Source organism: Eschrichtius robustus, chromosome 13, assembly GCF_028021215.1.
Source record: "Eschrichtius robustus isolate mEscRob2 chromosome 13, mEscRob2.pri, whole genome shotgun sequence".
NCBI classification, from domain to species: Eukaryota; Metazoa; Chordata; class Mammalia; order Artiodactyla; family Eschrichtiidae; genus Eschrichtius; species Eschrichtius robustus.
This window is the reverse complement of record NC_090836.1, coordinates 9,213,047-9,232,217: the sequence shown is the minus strand read 5'-3', so window position 1 is coordinate 9,232,217 and position 19,171 is coordinate 9,213,047. Positions and strand designations below refer to the sequence as shown.

Sequence of the window (19,171 nt, the reverse complement as noted above, 5' to 3'; positions counted from 1 at the left end):
CTATTAGTGGGTATTGAAGGTTTTTCAACATTGCAATTATAAACACTTTGTCATTCCAACACCCTTACCTCTAAATACCACCATCCATCAGGGTTACAGCTATTCTATTTCTAGAGGAAAAAAATGTAGCAATGAGTGCATAGAGTTGGGGAAAAAAAGTCTTAACTTTGGTAGTGTATATAATTACAACCCTAAAACACAGTGGTTGGAGCTACAGGAGAAAATACAAATTGGACGTGATATGAGGATGGGCCTGAAGTAAGTTCTTTTACAGCACAAAATCAGGGACTTGAATTACTTTACCAAGAGACACACGGTCCCTGGGTGGGAGCACAGCTATAGAGATTAACTAGAGCCTGTTATACCGTGATTACACATTAGCAGTGATCAGTATTCGTTTGAAGCTCTGGAGTTTTGCATATTTGCAACAGCACCTATTGGGAAAGTAGCCCTATGCAACTCAAAATGATAGAGTGCCTGCCTGCTATGTGCCAAGTAATGCTGGGTGTTTTCACGTCACAAATATATCAGTTGCAACAGCATTATCGGGATTCCTGCGTTTATTGCACAGAGGCAGTTTTCGAACGTACTTTTGCCCTTAGTGGATTGAAGAAATGTATTTATAAAGACTAATACTTCGAAATTTTGAAGTAATAAAGTTCTTTGAATCTTAGAACTGACACATTAAATCCAAGAGCTCGTACTTGGTTTCAGCTGAAAAGAGGGAAAAAATCTCTTGACTTTATAGAGGAATAATTGTATATATTATGGCATGAATGTCTGGTTTAATAGGAAAAGTCTAGAAAGGAAGCAGGTGCTGATAGAAATCTCTGAAAATTAGGTGATCTTGTCAGTGGCAGTGGTAAAGACTTCATCAGCTTTGTGACTTTCTCAGGGTGAAAGCATTTCATTTTAACTGATAAGCTAGTTCCAGAGCCACCCAGGTTCTCAGAATGGGGATGGGAAGCTGTAATGGAATTGAAACCCATGCTGATAATGTAATATTTCCCCCAGCCCCTGTAGTTTGGGCAGTGTTCCGTTAAGAAGGGTATAGAGTGGAAGCATGTGAGGAATGAGAAATTGCTACTTTGTTACTGCCATAGTATCATCCTTTCATGCACTGATCTTCTCACTTTAATTCATGGAGGATTTCACCTGTGGAGTTCTGGGTGACTCCTATACCTGCTACATTGACATGGCATCACTGGGAACAGGATTTACCAAGCAATAAAAACTTTGGGAATTGCATGCGTGCGTGTGTATTTTATTTAAGAAATTCCTAAACTATTTGCCAGAATGGTTGTTAGGGGCTGAATTATGTTCCAGATTCTTACGTTGAAGCCCTAACTCCCAGTGCCTCAGAATATAACCATATCTGGAGATAGGTTAATGAGGCCAGTAGGGTGGGGCCCAATTCCATAGGATTGGTGCCCTTATAAGACCAGGAAGAGACACCAGGGGCTCGCATGTGCTGAAGGATGACCATGTGAAGGGGCCGGCAATAGGGCAGCTATCTGCAAGCCGAGATGCCTCAGGAGAAACCAAACCAGCCAGCACCTTGATCTTGGACTTCCAGCTCCAGGACTCTGAGAAAATAAATTGTTTAAACCATCTAGTCTGTGGTGTGTTTTTGTGGCAGCCCTAGCAATCTAATACAGTGGCTGTATCATTTTACATTCATAGCGGCCATGTATGAGAGTTCTTATCTGCATTTGGTATTGTCACTTTTTAAAATTTAGCTCTTCTGTAAATAATGTGTGTGGTGACATTTATTGTGATTTTAATTTGCATTTCCCTAGTGGCTAATAATGTTGAATATATTTTCATATGCTCATCTGTTGTGTGTATATTCTCTGGTGAAACATCTATTCATGTCTTTTACAATTTTTTTTTTTTTTTTAAGCTGGCTATGAGTGGCTGAGTCCTTGGGCTCAGCCAATCTTTTCAGCCTCTGGATCTAGAAGGGACCGTTGGAGGAACAGACCCTGGTCCCTGCTTCTTTGTCCTGGTGGCTGGGCCGAACAGGGCCCTTGCTCTTGAAGTCTGAGACTGGGCATTGACCTTGTGGGAACACCCTGAATTTAAAGTGCTGGGAAGATTTTTAAGGGCCAGGGATGGATCTTTTCTAAATGTTATTACTTGTAAATAAAGTCTATTTTTCTCCCTTGGTGGGAAAATTTATTAAAAGAAACCAAAACAGTTCTTTATGTATTATAATTTAGATATGAGTCCTTTGTCAAATATGTGGTTTGTAAATATTTTCTTCCAGTTAGTGGCTTATCTTTTCACCCTCTTAACGGTGTCTTTTGTTAGAGCAAAAGTTTTTGATTTCGATAAAGTCCAATTTATTGATTATTTTTCCTGTATGAATTGTGCTTTTGGTGTCGTGTCTAAGAACTTTTCATCTAGCCTAGGTCTTGAAGATTTTCTTCTGTGTTTTCCTCTGAGATAATTTTTGTATAGGATGTGAGGTATAGGTTGAGGTTCATTTTTTTGCCTACGAATATCCGATTATCCCAGCACCATTTCTTGAAAAGACTATCCTTCCTTGGCTGCACTGCTTATGCCTTTGCCAAAATCCAGTTGGCCCTGCTCATGTGGGTTTATTTATGGGGTCTCTATTCTGTTCCATTGGTCTAGCTTGTCTGTCCCTCTGCCAACAACGCATTGTCTTGATTACCGTAAATCTTAAAATATAGAAATACAATAGATTTTTATATGTTGACCATGTATTCTATAAATTCACTGAATTCATTTATCAGTTCTAGGAATTTTTTTTTTTTTTTGGTAAATTGGAATTTTCCGTAGTTACAAAACAGGATTTTTAATCATATTATCTGAATATAGGGACAGTTTTATCCTTTTTTTCCAGTCTGTGTGCCTTTTATTTCCTCTCCTTGCCTCATTGTGCTGGTTGGCTAAGACTTCTGTTTTTATTTCATTGATTTCTGCACATTATTATTTCCTTTGGGTTTATTTTGCTCTTCAGTTTCTGGTTTTTTTAAGATGGGAGCTTAGATTATTGACTTGAGACTTTTCTCCTATTCTAAGATAAGCATTTTAATGCTATAAATGTCCCTCTCAGCACTGCTTTACCTGTGCCCCACAAATTTCAAATGTTGTAGTTACATTTTCATACAGTTTAATGTATTTTAAAATTTGAGACTTTCTCGTTCACCCATTTAGAAGTGTGGTGCTTAATTTCCAAGTGTTTAGTGCTTTTTTCTGTTATCTTTCTGATGTTAATTTCTAATTTTATTCCCTTGTTGTCAGAGAACATGCTGAATAATTTTACTTCCTTAAAATTTGTTGAGTATTATTTTGGTTTTACGGCTCATGATATGGTCTATCATATAGCATGTTCTATGAGCTCTTACAAATATTTCTGCTCTTGTTGGGTGGACTGTTCTATAAATGTCAACAAGATTCTGTTGATTGATGTTGTTGTCAAGTTTTCCTATTGCACCAACAGACCATCTGTCCATCTAGACCCACTGGTTTCTCCTCCATCAACATGTAGTGCTGAGTTTTGGGGGAGACAAAGGAAATCTTCAAAGCTATATACTGACTGAGTTTATCAAAAGATGTGGTTTCAAACTGGGAGATTGGGATTGACATATATACACTAATATGTATAAAATAGATAACTAATAAGAACCTGTTGTATAAAAAAATAAAGTAAAATTCAGAAATTCAAAAAAAAAAAAAAGATGTGGTTTCAGCCAGACTGAGTGAAGAAGGGGCAAGATCTTAGCACCTTCCCCACTTGGAAACTTGTCTTGTGAACTCATGTAGACCTAAGCTAAACCTATCTTAACTCCTTCAAAAGTTTAAGAAACTGGGTTAGGCAAATTAAAGATGATAAAAATTGTATGGAAAAAAAGTAAAGAAATATGGTATTATTAACTTAGGGACTTTTTAATCTTTAAGGTTTCTTGCATAAATGAAAAATACATTAAGTGCCAATGTTCTCAGCATTGTTTTAAACCTTCACACCAATCCTGGCTAGTAGCTTTTGTTGCCATTTAGGAAATGAGAAAGTTGTGGATCCAGGTCACACAGATTTCACTAGGAGGCTCAAACCCACGGAAATGGAGGAGACAGAGTCTGGGAATCAGAAGATCTGGGTTCAGATCCAAAGTTCTCATCGTCTTTAATCTCAAGCCACTCACTCAGCAGCGGGGTTTTCATGTCTGGCTGAAAGGAAAAACGTTGTGTGGATCAGTGGTTTTCAGCTGGGGGTCAGGGTGAAGTCATTGCAGCGTTTTCCCCAGCTCTCCCTCAACTTTAGTATGCCATTGTCCTTTCGTAAGTGCCTCTGTCAAGATCACTTCTAGGGATGGCACCAAAGAACTATATTTCGCTGGCTGATATTCGTAATCTGGGTCTGCACATAATTGTAGGGGAAATGATAGCAGAGGCAACAGCCAATGTAGAGTGTTCCAAGCGTGTTCCAAGCCAATGTAGAGTGTTCCAAGAGTGTTCCAAACAGGAACAGGCAACGGAGAAGCTTAATGAGGATTGGACAATTTGCTCACTTAGTGTCAGTTTAGAAGTGTGTTTAGGAACTTCCCTGGTGGCACAGTGGTTAAAAATCTGCCTGCCAATGCAGGGGACACAGGTTTGAGCCCTGGTCCGGGAAGATCCCACATGCCCCGGAGCAACTAAGCCCGTGCACCACAACTACTGAGCCTGCGTTCTAGAGCCCGTGAGCTACAACTACTGAGCCCACGTGCCACAACTACTGAAGCCCACGCACATAGAGCCCATGCTCCGCAACAAGAGAAGACACCACAATGAGAAGCCCGCATACCGAAACGAAGGGTAGCCCCTGCTCGCCACTACTAGAGGGAGCCCGCGCACAGCAACGAAGACCCAACACAGCCAAAATAAATAAATAAATAAATAAATTCATTTTTTAAAAAAAGGAAAAAAAGAAGTGTGTTTAAACTGTGATATGAGACCATTTTTGACAAGTATAGTTTGAGATAACTCTAAAGTTGCTGAAGTTAAAACGTACTAGTGATGGTTAAGAACTACTGAAGTCATTTTCTTGACAGACTCTGAACTTTTCTTTTTTCCTCCACTTTTCCTTAGCTTAGTCCTTCCTCTCCTCTTCCTTCTTTTAAGACATTCATTTTAAGGTTCAATTACTGCTGGTGTCACATCCTTTACAAATATGACTGTAGTTGCGAGGTTGCAGATGAACCATGGGAAGAGTTTTCCAATGCTTTCAATATGGATTCCCTTTCCAATCTTATTCATCACAATGTCCCAGTTTGTGTACTTATAACTTAGAGTGGTCAGAGGTTTGTTTGTTTTTTTCCCTACCACAACCCTCAGGGATAAATTTCCTGATGTTAATAAAGAAATAAGAAAAAACTCAGTTGTACAGTTTTTCCCATGATACTACGCTAGTGGTTTCAAATGAAGTTATTTAAATTTCAGATACTATAGGTACCATTGAGAATAGTTGTCTCTGTTCTTTTAGTCATTCATTCTAATTTAAAAAATTGATTTAAGTCAGTTTTTAATAATGAGTATGCAAGTCACTTTACAGTACATCTGAAACTAACACATTGTAAATCAACTGAACTTCAATTAAAAATAAATAAATAAATTAAAAAGTGAGTATGTATCCCAATGCATGCGTTTTTTAATACAAAAACTCTGTGTATGTATTTGTATGTACTTACAGTACCTGTTATAAAACATAAAAAAGAAATTAAAAATGAAAGACAAGATATCATGCAGAAAATGTTTATCAATGTAACAAACTTCTTACTATGATATTTTAATAATAACTAGTAAAGTGATTTAAATTGTTTTATTATTTGTAAAAGTATTGGCTTAATATTTTGTGATACGTGATTTGAAAATATGTTTTATATGTTCGCTTTGATCTGATAGTCGATTTCAGTGGCTGTAATAGCTGAAAAAAATGTATGGGTCCAAATGGAAGAAAAGCATTTTGCTTCTATCATGATATATTTCAATTCCATCTACCAACTATTTAAATGTTTTGTTGGAATTTGCATAGAAAATTATCTATCTGGTATCAAAACAGTTATGTAAACTAGTTAGAAATTGTTACATAATAATTGCTTTCAAAGTAAGTGGAAACTATTCATTTATATAATTTTTAGAGAGGTTAGAAATTTTAAAAAGTTTTAGAAATATGTAAATATGAGAGAATTCAGAGGTGAAAAATATATCATTTCAGCAACAAAAAAATACAAGATAATGAATAATAACATCTCCAAAAACCCATTTTCAAACCCCATAGCAAGGGTTCTTTTCAAGAAAGTTCAGTTTTTACACATTGTGAAAATATCACTTTTACCTTGAAGGTGTTCATCTTTTCTACAACTATCTGCTCGCATACTCCTGTCAGTCACTGAACACAGAAAAAATAGCAAATTTAGGAGACCTGCCTTCATATAAAAGAAAAGTGGATAATATTTTAAATGTGACAATTCTCTTAAGTATACAGGTGCATCTATATAGGACAATTTATTACTTCTCATTTCAAGGTATTGCCAGGATTATACTATTTAATGGTTTTGATTTTACAAAATAAACCACATTGATATCGTTATAGATTGCATTATGTTAAACATGTATAAACAAATGTAAGTTATCAACCCCTTTTTTCATGTAATTGCATTTCTTTTCTCAGGATACCTCATCTTCCATACGTGACATGTGACCCTCTGACATGCAGATTCAGTGAGTATTCCATTGTCACTCTTTTATATAAAAATACAGTGAATTTTAGTGAGAAAGCTTACTTTCATATACTTCAAGATAAAAACATAAGCAAACCTTCGTATTTTCCTCACAATTTACATATATCTCACTAATGTATCCTATGTACCGAGCACTATATAGATTATCTTTTACCTTTACTGCAAGACTTTTTACTTCCCTTTTATTTATGTGGAGAACAGTGGCTCTGAAAAAGTGGTATGCCTGCATTTCTCAGGGTAATTAATTCTAGCTGCTGTAACAAACCATCGCAAATTTCAGTGGCTTACTATAATACACTTTTTTCTTATGGACGCTTTTGGTTGAGTGGCTCCCATGGGCAATTTTCCTCCCAGTGGCTTCTTAGGAATAAAATCTCTTTCCTTGCTATGGGTCTGTTGTCTTTAATACATGGTTTCAGCTTGTCCTGCTGTCATCCAGCCAGTAGATAGGGAAACGAGAAGATGTCTCCTGGGCTATGGTCCTCACTGCTCTGAAGAGGTAGGGGGAAATGTCGGTATATATAAGATATTAGAGAAGGGGGTATGTGCAGTCAAGCTCACATTTTGGCAGAGGGTCACTGCTGGTCACCAGGAGCAGATGCCTCCATGAGTGATTTTAGTGCTTTTCCACATATCAGAAGATGCAAGAAATTGGGCTCATAAACTCTCCTCCTGAAAATATCTAACTATCTGAAGGCCTGTTCTGCCAGCTTTTCCCAGAGCACAGAGACCCTCATTCCTGATCTCCACCCTGAACCCCTTTTAAGGTGTGTTGCAGGTCAGGGATTGCTGTGGCTAGTGACTTCATCCTTGTAGAACCAGATGGCGAGTGACAATTTTTAGTTGGCAATATCTACTGTTCTTTCAATTCCTGAGACGCCCCATTTAGGTGGGGGGCATTGCTGCAGCGAGTCTATTGCTGACTCTGTTTACAGCTTGCATCATTGTTCTGTTTCCATGTGCCATGCAAACCTTTGTAAGCCTCTGGGCCTGTGAAGCTGTGTATGGTCCCCTGCTGCCCTCCTATGGTGAAGTTGGATTGTTTTCAGATAAAGTTGGAAGAATCCATTTGCCTCGCTTTTGTGTTAACTTCCTTTGAAACAGTTCCAAAGCAATGCTACCCAAAGTCTATCATAGTTTTTTGGCTTTGTTTTGTTTTTCTGTTTTGTGAAATAACTCTCCCAGTTGTACTTATGGTCACCTTTCCTGAGGCTCAGTTATGTTATGAGGTCTAGGCCAAAGGACTTTAAGAGACAGACACAACGCTGAACATCATTCTATTCTTGTCATTGGGCAAAGCCTTCTTGCTCTGACTCTTCCCTTATAATTAACAATTTTCTAGGGCTTTCTCCATGCCTCACATAAACAGATTTCAGGAGGGTCCACCCCACCAGTCTTCAAGCTGGAATTCCTCCTCACATTTGTAGAATCCGACAGAATACACTAAATAACACAGGAACGAGGGTTGTTGTAGGAATTTAGAGGATCTGGTAGAGGTGTGTATGGACTAAACAGCAGAATGAAGAGGTCCCCAGTATATATTTCAGTGTGACCTCTTGCTGTTCAGTACTTAATATGGGCAGAGCGGAAAATGGGCATTCAATAAATGCTGATTGAACGAATGGCAAGGCCGAAATAGCCATCTGGCAGGGAAGGATGGACTGAAGCATTGCTGAAAATGAGTAAGAGGGACAGAAATTTGAGACAGAGGTAATAATTGAAATTATAAGGGAATGAACACTTGGAGAGAAAAGAGAAATAAGGGATATCTCGACACCTTATTCATGCATATATGTGTGGGACCAGTGATACATATATGCCTCCTGTTTATATCTTCTGTTTAAGATTTTCTATCTAGCGTGTATGTAGGTGTTTCTGTGTCTGTGCAGTTATTTCCAGAGTTTTCTCTATCTCAGAAATTTTAAAAATTCATCATTTATTTGAATTGTTTATTAAAATTGGAGAATAAACTTTTGAATCCCCCTTTGTTCTATCTGTATATATTTAAAAAAATTTCTAGGTCCTAGAGGTTATTACTTCTATGACTGTAGTGGGTCCTTTACAAAAACTAGATTTTTAAACACAATTCTGTGTATCAGAATGGGTATCTAGCAGTATGTTGGATGCTGCAGGAATTACAAAAATGAGTAAGCCATGGTCTCTGCCTTCAAGGAGATCAGGGTTTTTGGGGAAGTAGAGTAGGAGATTACATAATATAAAGCTCAGATCCGTTCATGTGTCTTTTATTCATCAATTATGACATAAAGGATGGGAAGAAAATTTGACTGATGAGACTTCATCCATTCTTTTTTTAAAATTGAGGTAAAATTCCCATAACAGAATTAACCATCAACCATTCTTAAATGTACAATTCAGTGGCATTCAGTACAGTTCATCCTATTTTAAAAGAGATCTGAAGGAAATAAAACAGTCAGTAGCAAAGACTAGAGAACTGAAGTACCTCAGTCTCTAAATGTGCCACATCACATTGCACCCAAATTCTTCCTGTTCTAATGATGCCCAATTTCTGCTTAGTTTGTTAACAATACTGAGCAAACTGGTCATCTATTCAATCTATGACCTATATTTCTTGAATAGAACATGTATTAGGTGTTAGTATCTAATTTGGAATTCTCCCAGCTGTGTATTTTCTTCAGTGTCTCCTATGATTGTAAAATCCACGTGGGGAGGACTTCCCTGGTGGCGCAATGGTTAAGAATCCGCCTGCCAATGCAGGGGACACGGGTTCGAGACCTGGAAAGATCCCACATGCCGCAGAGCAACTAAGCCCATGCGCCACAACTACTGAGCCCACATTCCACAAATAATACTGGAGCCCGTGTGCCTAGAGCCCGTGATCCGCAACAAGAGAGGCCACCGCAATGAGAAGCCCGTGCACGGAATCGAAGAACAGCCCCCACTCGCTGCAACTAGAGAAAGCCCAGGCGCAGCAACAAAGACCCAATACAGCCATAAATAAATAAATAGATAGATAGATACATAAATAAATAAATAAAATTTTAAAAAAGTTAACATAAATTCCATATGGGCCAGTAACCTAACTACTTGTTCATCACTATATCCCTAGAGGAGAACCGAGCACACGGATTATGTAAAAAGCATTTGTGAATGATTGATTACCTACCCCTGGGATTTTTATTTTCACTTGTCCCATATCTATTGCCTCATGTCATAGCAGTGGTCAACATAATCTGGTGCACCCAGTAAAGACTTGGGGTTGCGATTGTCCCTGGAGCTAAAGTCAAATCCTGACCATTCTGAGCACCAATGAAGGCAGCTGTTATTGGGTCGCACAGGAGGTGGCGCTGTTGCGCTTTATCATGACTATAATTTCACCTGGACAGGCGTCTCCTTTATACCTGTCTAGCAATCGCTAGTGAAGGAAATGAATAAGTTGATCAGCAACAAGTCCACCTTTTACAGTTTCGGCAGAGGTTTCCTGCTGGTTCATGTGTGGTGAGTCCCGGAAACCTCAGTGCCCGCAGACTTTCCTTTGTGGGGAACCCGCCCAAACTCCATCCTTTGCGGGCAGCCACGCCCCACAGTGGGAAGGAGGGACTGAAAAGCATTTCCTTGAGGACGGCACAGCTTGCCCTACCCAAAACAGTCTTTTTTTTTTTTTTCCTGGCTGGGCCAGTTTCATCTGAAATACAGAGTGACCAGAGGAAGGACACGGTAGTAAAAAGGGTTTGGGGGTACTAAGGGTGGGAGGGGGATGGCAGTGATGCAGGTCTGGGTGGACTTTGATGTTTGGGAAGAAAAAAAGGGAGGCGGCCGAAAGTGGGATGGTTGGGAGTGGCTGTTTCTATTTTATGTGAACAGCGATCACCAGGTGAATGAATCTGTATTTCTTTGGAACAAGCATCTCGTGGGTTTTGGCTTCCGTCTTTTTTTAAGGAGAGGCTAAACTTGCCTCAGCAATTTTGGCAAGGACAGAGGCAGCCAGAAAGCGAAGTGATGAGGGGGTCTCTGTGTATTACTGGAGAGGAGGCCGTCAGGAGAGGGGAGATATATAGAAACAAGCATGTACAGGAATTACAGGACTTGTCACAGGACAATACAGCCGTTCAGAAGTGCCGCCTTGGGCTCCCTGCTCTCAGCTTCAGTTCCTCATCTCTTATGCATAATTAAGAACGTAATTACCTCACGGGGTTGTTGTGATATTTAAATGAGACGAGATAATATCTGTAATCACGCTTAAAAATTGTGCAGTCTGATAATGCTGTTCTTCGTTTACCGAATTTCGGTTTCCTTCTTAATTTGTCTTCTCTTTTTCTTTTTTATTGAAGTATAGTTGATTTACAATATTATCTTAGTTTCAGGTGTACAGCATAGTGATTTAGTATTTTTATAGATTTTACTCTGTTAAAAGTTATTACAGGGCTTCCCTGGTGGCGCAGTGGTTGAGAATCTGCCCGCTAATGCAGGGGACACGGGTTCGAGCCCTGGTCTGGGAAGATCCCACATGCCACGGAGCAACTAGGCCCGTGAGCCACAATTACTGAGCCTGCGCGTCTGGAGCCTGTGCTCCGCAACAAGAAAGGCCGCGATAGAGAGAGGCCCGCGCACCGCGATGAAGAGTGGCCCCCGCTTGCCACAACTAGAGAAAGCCCTAGCACAGAAACAAAGACCCAACACAGCCAAAATTAAATAAATAAATAAAAAAGCTTCTTTCCTTCTGCCCCATTAAAAAAAAAAAAAAATGCTATCCTATTTAAAAAAAAAAAAAATTATTACAAAATAATGGTTATTATTCCCTGTGCTGTGCAATATATCCTTGTTGCTTATGTGTTTTATACAAAGTAGTTTGTATCTCTTAATCCCATACCCCTATCTTGCTCCTTCCCCCTTCCCTCTCCCCACTGGTAACTACTAATTTGTTTTCTATATCTGTGGGTCTGTTCTGTTTTGCTATATACATTCATTTGTTTTATTTTTTATATTCCACAAGTAAGTGTGAATACAGTATTTGTCTTTCTCTGTCTGACTTATTCTACTATGCATGCTGTTCTCTAGGTCCATCCATGTTGCTGCAAATGGCAGAATTTCATTCTTTTTTTATGGCTGAGTAATATTCCATTATATATACACATATAATGTATATACGTCTTTTTTTATCCATTTGTCTGTTGATGGCCACTTGGGTTGCTTCCATATTTTGGCTATTATAAATAATGCTGCTTTGAACATTGGTGTGCATGTATCTTTTCAAATAAGTGTTTTCATGTTTCCGGATATACACCCAGGAGTGGATTTGCTGGGTCATATGGTAATCCTATGTTTAATTTTCTGAGGAACAGCCATACTGTTTTCCATAGCAACTGCACCAATTTACATTCCCACAATTAGAGTACGAGAGTTCCCTTATCTCTACATCCCTTCCAAAATGTGTTATTTAAAGCTATTCTGACAGGTGTGAGATGATATCTCATTGTGCTTTTGATTTGCATTTCCTTGCTGATTAGGGATGTTGAGCATCTTTTCATTTGCCTGTTAGCCATCTGTATGTCTTCTTTGGAAAAATGTCTATTCAGGTCTTCTGGCCATTTTTTTTGATTGGGTTGTTTGGGTTTTTTTAATATTGAATTGGATGAACTGTTTGTGTATTTTGTGTATTAAGCCCCTGTTGGTTGTGTCATTTGCAAACACTTTCTCCCATTCCATAGGTTGTCTTTCTGTTTTGTTGGTGGTTTCCTTTGCTGTGCAAAAGCATTTAAGTTTAATTAGGTCCCATTTGGTTATTTTTACTTTTATTTCTTTTGCCTTAGGAGACTGATCCAAGAAAATATTGCTATGATTTATGTCAAAGAGTGTTCTGCCTATGTTCTTTTTTAGGAATTTTATGGTTTTAGGTCTTACATTTAGGTCCTTTAACCATTTTGAGTTTATTCTTGTATATGGTGTAAAGAAATGTTCTAATCTCATTGTTTTATGTAGCTGTCCAGTTTTCCCAGCACCACTTGTTGAAGAGACTGTCTTTTCTCTGTTGCATATTCTCGCTTCCTTTGTTGTAGATTAATTGACCATAAATGCATGGATTTATTTCTGCTTTCTATTCTGTTCTATTGATCTGTGTGTATGTTTTTGTGCCAGTACTGTGCTATTTTGATTACTGTAGCTTTGTAGTCTAGTCTGAAGTCAGGGAGAGTGATTCCTCCAGCTCTGCTCATCTTTCTCAAGATTGTTTTGGTTATTTGGAGTCTTTTGTGTTTCCATACAACTTTCTTAAGTATTTGTTCTAGTTCTGTGAAAAATACCATTGATATTTTAATAGAAGTTACATTGAATCTGTAGATTGCCTTGGGTAGCCTGGTAATTTTAACAATATTAATTCTTCCAATCCAGGAACAGGATATATCTTTCCATCTGTTTGTGTCATCTTCAATTTCTTTCATCAGTGTCTTATAGTTTTCAGAGTACAGTTCTTCTGCCTCCTTAGGTAGGTTTATTCCTAGGTATTTTATTCTTTTTGAAGTGATTATAAATGAGTTTTGATCCCCTTCCCTCTGTCTCCTCCTTTGATAACCCCTTTGATGCAAATATTGGTGCACTTAATGTTATCCCAGAGATCTCTTAGATTGACTTCATTTATTAAAATTTGCTTTTCTTTTTGCTGTTATGATTGGTGGTTTCCATTATTCTATCTTCCAGATTGCGTATGTGTTCTTCTGTATCACTTAGTCTGCTATTCATTCTTTCTAGTGTGTTTTTTATTTGTTATTGAGTTCGTCATTTTTGGTTGAGTTTTTAAAAATATATTCTAGTTCTTTGTTAAAACTCCCACGGTGTTCATCTATTCTTTTCCTTAATTTAGTTAACATCCTTCTTACTAATGCTTTGAATTCTTTACCTGGTAATTGTTTATTTCTGTTTGTTATTTATTTTTTCAGGGTTTTTTTTTTTTTTGGCTTAACTTTCTCTGACTGTATGGGCTCTATGAACAGTTACCTCTTGCAGTCTTTTTTTTTTTTTTAAATTATTTATTTATTTATGGCTGTGTTGGGTCTTTGTTTCTGTGCGAGGGCTTTCTCTAGTTGCAGTAAGCGGGGGCCACTCTTTATCGCGGTGTGCGGGCCTCTCACTATCGCGGCCTCTCCTGTTGTGGAGCACAGGCTCCAGATGCGCAGGCTCAGTAGTTGTGGCTCACGGGCCTAGTTGCTCCACGGCATGTGGGATCTTCCCAGACCAGGGCTACGAACCCGTGTCCCCTGCATTGGCAGGCAGATTCTCAACCACTGCGCCACCAAGGAAGCCCCCTATATATATATATATATATATATATATATATATACATACATACATATATTATATATGTATATATAATATACATATGTATATATGTATATTATATATACATATATTAGGTTGGTTATATATCCTGATCTTGGAGAAGTGGCTTATACAGGAGACATCCTATAGGGCCCATCATCACACTCTCCTTTGGCCACCAGAGCCATATGCTCTAAGGGTACCCCGTATATGGGCTGCGTGGACCCTTCTGTTGTGGTGAGCTGACTACTGTAGGTGTGCTGGTAGGCAGGGCTTGCCCCCAGCCAGTGGCTCTCAGGGCCTGCCTCATGTGGAGGATGCTGGCCCACTGGAGGGTGGAACTGGGTCCTTGGGTGACTGCTTGTGGGGCTTGAGGTGGGGGGGTTCCCAGGGCTGGTTCCCCCCATATGGCTGGTTTCTTGGCCTGTGGGGTCCTAGGACTGGTGTCTACTGGCTGGTGGGCAGGTGCTAATAGGCTAGAGGGAGGATTCCAAAACGGTGCTTGCCAGTGTTACCGAAAGTTCGGCCTCTCTGTACGCTGGTGCTGAATCAAATCCTGGAGACAGAGTGTTGGGTGAAATAGAAAAGGATGGCTTTATTGTTCAATACTCTGCCAGGCAAAGGGAGACACACTGGGCTTCTGCCTCAAAAAACTGTGTGTCTCAACCCCAGAGGATTTGATGAAGGGTTTTACAGCAGTGGTTCAAAGGTGGGGTCTCTGACAAGATTAGGGTGTGAGCAGGGCTTGCCCTCCCTTAATCTCATCTCAGGTGGTCGTCTCTTAATCTTGATGGGCTTCTCTGGTCCCCTTAATCTTTCCTCAGGTGGTTTCCTGGCTGCTCCTCCCTAGATTAGCAACTGTTCAAATCCGCCCTTTGGAACTCAGGGAAGGTCATGAAGGCTGGAGTCTTGCCTATAAGAAGTGGTGGACAAAAGGAGGCCTCCGTGCTCAGGCCCCACTCAGTTTCACCAGCACCAGTGTTCTTGTAGTAGAATGAGTTCCCAAAATGGCTTCTGTCAGCATCTATGTCCCCAGAGGGAATCCCAGTTTCTTCCTGCCTCTCTGGGAGGCTCTCCAAGATCAGCACATGAGTTTAACCCAAGCTCCTTTAAAACTACTGACTCTTCACTGGGTCTTGCAGCATGTGAGATTTTGTGTGAGCCCTTTAAGAGTGAGTCTCTTTTTCCAAGGCAGCTCTCCCTATGCAACTCGCCCTATGCAAGCCCTCCAACTCTCCCTATGCAAGCCCTACTGACCTTCAGAGCCAGGCATTCTAGGGGCTCAACTTCCTGGTGCAGGAACCCCAGGCTTGGGAGCCCAGTGTGGGACTCAGAACCTCACTCCTTGATGAGAACCTCTGCAATTGTTATTATCCTCCAGTTTGTGGGTCACCCAGCTGCGGGTGTGGGTCTTGATTAGACCATTCTCTGCTCCTCCTACTCATCTCATTGTGATTCCTTCTTTGTATCTTTAATCGTGAAAAATCTTTTCTGCTAGTCTTCAGGTCATTCTCATCTCTAGTTGCTCTGTAAACAGTTGTAATTTTGGTGTGCTGGTGGGCAGAGGTGAGCTCAGGGTCTTTTACTCCACCCTCTTGGCCACTCCACCTCAATAAAACCAATTCTTGACAATTGCATGATCATAGCAACTTGAAGATAGTGACTGAATTTTTTGGACCTACACTTTTATACTTTCATGGACTAAATTACTGGCAAGAATGATAAATGAAAGGGAAACCTGCTTCAATTTTTTTCTTGTACAGCTGTTAACATCTTATACCTTCAGTCATAGTAAACTGCCCCATCTTTGTATACTTAACAGTGGTTCTTAAAGTTGTCAGGTGACAAAATACATAGATATATGGTGCTGTTTCTAGAACATTGATCTAAATTAAAATTATTATATGTATATAATTCTAGGCTATGTTGGAATTCTACTAAGAACAAATTGTAGCACATGCTAAAGTTTAAGAAAAAAATGTGTTTCAAAGTGTATGTTGTAGCCATAGAAAAATCTCAATAATACATATATAATACTCGTATGTTAAGCCAGTTAGCTTCCTGGAGAAGACTTCAAAATTATTAGTTTTCATCTGATCATCGTTTTGAATGACTTAACCAAATGTACTGTTTTGTTGGATAAATGTGGGGTGTTGGGTTGAACAACTCCGGGAGATACCATTTATGTTATACTCATATTATGCTGTCACCTGAATGATGAAAAATATTTGCCAAAGATGATAATTTGGAGCTTAGAGAAGATGATCTTAGGCATTATTTTTTTCTGAGAATAATCAGTTTTCAAGACCAATTGTAGACCCAGCCACCCCTAGTTTGTGTCATTAGGATCAACTTCTCCGAAGTCCCTTTTAAGTCAGATGGGGTTAGCTTAACCCAGACAAGGAAATCGCCTGCTGACCCTTGCCTACGTGCTGTACAATGCCCCTCCAGCTAAGAGTCAAAGTCAGTGCTGCCTCTGGCTAGTTAGAGGCTACAGCAGCAGGAAAGGACTTGTTAATCTGAGTAGAAGTGACAAGCTTGGCTTGTGGTTCAAGGAAGGGGGAGGGGAGCTTGGGAATGCTGCAAATCTGTCTTGACTGCCTTGTTTTCTACCGGATTTATAAGCAGATTCCACAAATCCAACCAGTGTGGTCTAAAGCTGCCCTGCCTCCTACCTGCGTGGTCTCTCCCCATAGGTTCCAGTGCCTCCCCCCTTGAGTGTTCCTTGGGGCTGATATCTTAGTGTGAATCAAAATGAGTTTTGGGGGAGGGATAAATAAGCAGAATATTCACAAGAGTATTCTTAAAGCCCTGCAGTGCCAGCAAGGAAAATACAACTGGAATGTAAAGTCTCTAAAACCTTGGAAACGTATGGGGTAGATTTCCAGAGGTTAATCCAGACACATATACAACCCAAAGGCCTGGCAGGCAGAAGAAACTATGAAACTATAGGCACATTATGAATTCTAAGAACTAGGATCTTCCTCCTTATCCTCATCTGTACAAAACTTAACGTAAAGAAGAGATCAAATATCCAGTCAGCCTTTTGAAGGGTGGAAAATTACAGTAAAAGAGCACCAGATGGACATTCAAGGCACACGAGGCTAGTCTTAGCTTAAGTTCTAATTAGCTGTTGGGAGACACCAAAATCCTGTGCCTCAGTTTCCTCACCTGCTACTTATGGAGGTTAGGGCTTTTTTGGTTGCTTTCAAAGGGCTCTTCTGGTTGTACATGTTTAGAATGCATTTGTGGAGTTCATGTTGCATCTCACAGTGTACCTGTAAAGCAGAATAAGAAATGGAAGGCAGCGTTGCTGTTTTTATAGTTTCTTTAGCAGGGAGCTGTGTCTGTAGTGGCACAGGAGATACAGTGGTGGTTTATGGTGTGGGAGTAGAATGGCTTTTTGGCACTGAAAGGTGAAACTGCTGCGTTTGCGTCCCTTCTTGAAGCCCAAATAGCTCCCTTAACACCAAGTGACCTCGATTTCATGCCCTTGTCTTTCTTGTCCTCACCCATGTTCCACTCTTAAGATGGTCTAATAATGGATTCATGATCAGAAGGTCCCACATCTGATTAGATCTCTGATTTATTTTCTGACCCTAGGCGAGTCACCTTTTCACTTAGATCTTAGTTTCCACATGCAGTAGGAAGTTCTTAAAACAGCCATGGATTATTCTGAATGACTTGCTACCATAAAAATGCAGATAACTTAAGGGACTTCCCTGGCGGTCCAGTGGTTAAAACTCCACGCTTCCACTGCAGGGGGCGCGGGTTCAATCCCTGGTCGGGGAACTAAGATCCTACATGCTGCATGGCCAAAAATAAATAAATAAATAACTCTGAAGAACACTCCAAGTTTTTAGGATTGGGAAAAAAAGAAATGTAGATTAACTAAACACTATTTTGTAATTATCTGTAAAGCACCTCCCCTTCATCACCACCACCTTTATCTTTCTAGGTCTGCTTTTCTTGGGCTGATATTAAAATTGATTATTTTTAATTCACTGAGTTAATGCACTGGGAACTAGAGGCAAGCTGACTTACAAATAAAAGTATGAGCTTAGGTTATCTACAAACAGATGGGCAATAAAGACTTGATAGTATCAGCAAGGCCACAGGTTGTGGGCTTATAGAGAGCTAGATAGTGTGTGAGATCAATCACTCTGAATAAGTTCACTGAACCTTGGGATAGAACTCTGTGCTAGATGGAAATCCCCATATCTTCGTATCTGAGTTTAACAGCTGTATTGGAGGCTGCACCTCTGTGGCTTTTATTTCAACCTTAATCAAACAAATTTTGGGTGCCCAGGGAACAGATTTTTTTGTAGGTTAGGTTTATAGAAACATTTATGTTGCTAGCAATTTAGAGATGTGACTCTTTTGTTACATTCTCTAGTCCCGCCAGTTCATGGCAACCTAAGAAACTGAGACCAACTCAGGAGGTCAAAGAAAATAAACTGGTTTCTGACACTGAGAGCTACAGAATGTGGTGCTGTATAGTCTGTGTACTTATCCAGATATGAGAGAGATCAGTAGTGGGCTTCTATTATCTTATATAAGGCATGTCTGGCCAGCTTCTAGGAGACATGTACTGTGCAACCTGTTCTAGAACTGATTTTCTCAGACACAGAACATTCTGTGGTATCACCAAACCATACACAAATTCTGATTTAACCTTTAGAGGCCATAGACCTGCAAATGCTAACAATAAATGAGACTTGTACACTGAAAACTACAAAATATCATTGAAAGAAATGAAAGAACTGAATCAATAGAAAGACATCCTGTAGGAAGTAGGAAGACTTAATATTGTTAAGACGGCAGTCCTCCCAAGTTGATGGGCACAGTCAATGCAGTCTCTGCTGAAATTCCAGATTTTTTTTTCAGAAATGGTCAAGCTGATTCTAAAATTCATATAAGAGGGAACACAAGGGACTTTAGAGTATCCAAAAAAATCTTCAAAAAGAGAACAAAGTTGTAGGACTCAGACTTAATAATTTTAATTTTTTTTTTTTTTTTTTTTTTTTTTTTTTTTTTTTGGCCATGCTACACGGCTTGTGGGATCTTAGTTCCTCGACCGGGGATTGAATTGAACCCAGGTCCTCAGAAGTGAAAGCGCTGAGTCCTAACCA

At 39.5% G+C, this 19,171-nt stretch overlaps 1 protein-coding gene across 2 annotated transcripts in view; it reads left to right on the top strand.

Annotated features, from left to right (window-relative positions):
• The first annotated feature begins 6,710 nt into the window (after window positions 1–6,710).
• Window positions 6,711–19,171, top strand: part of STYK1 (serine/threonine/tyrosine kinase 1) — a 49,115-nt gene continuing 36,654 nt past the window's right edge. The window contains exon 1 of one of the 2 annotated variants that reach the window (XM_068561031.1): window positions 6,711–6,729. The gene's annotated coding sequence lies outside the window, so the exon portion shown is untranslated. Of the gene's footprint in view, window positions 6,730–10,340; window positions 10,446–19,171 lie in introns of those variants that run through there. The other variant, XM_068561030.1, reaches the window with a different exon arrangement.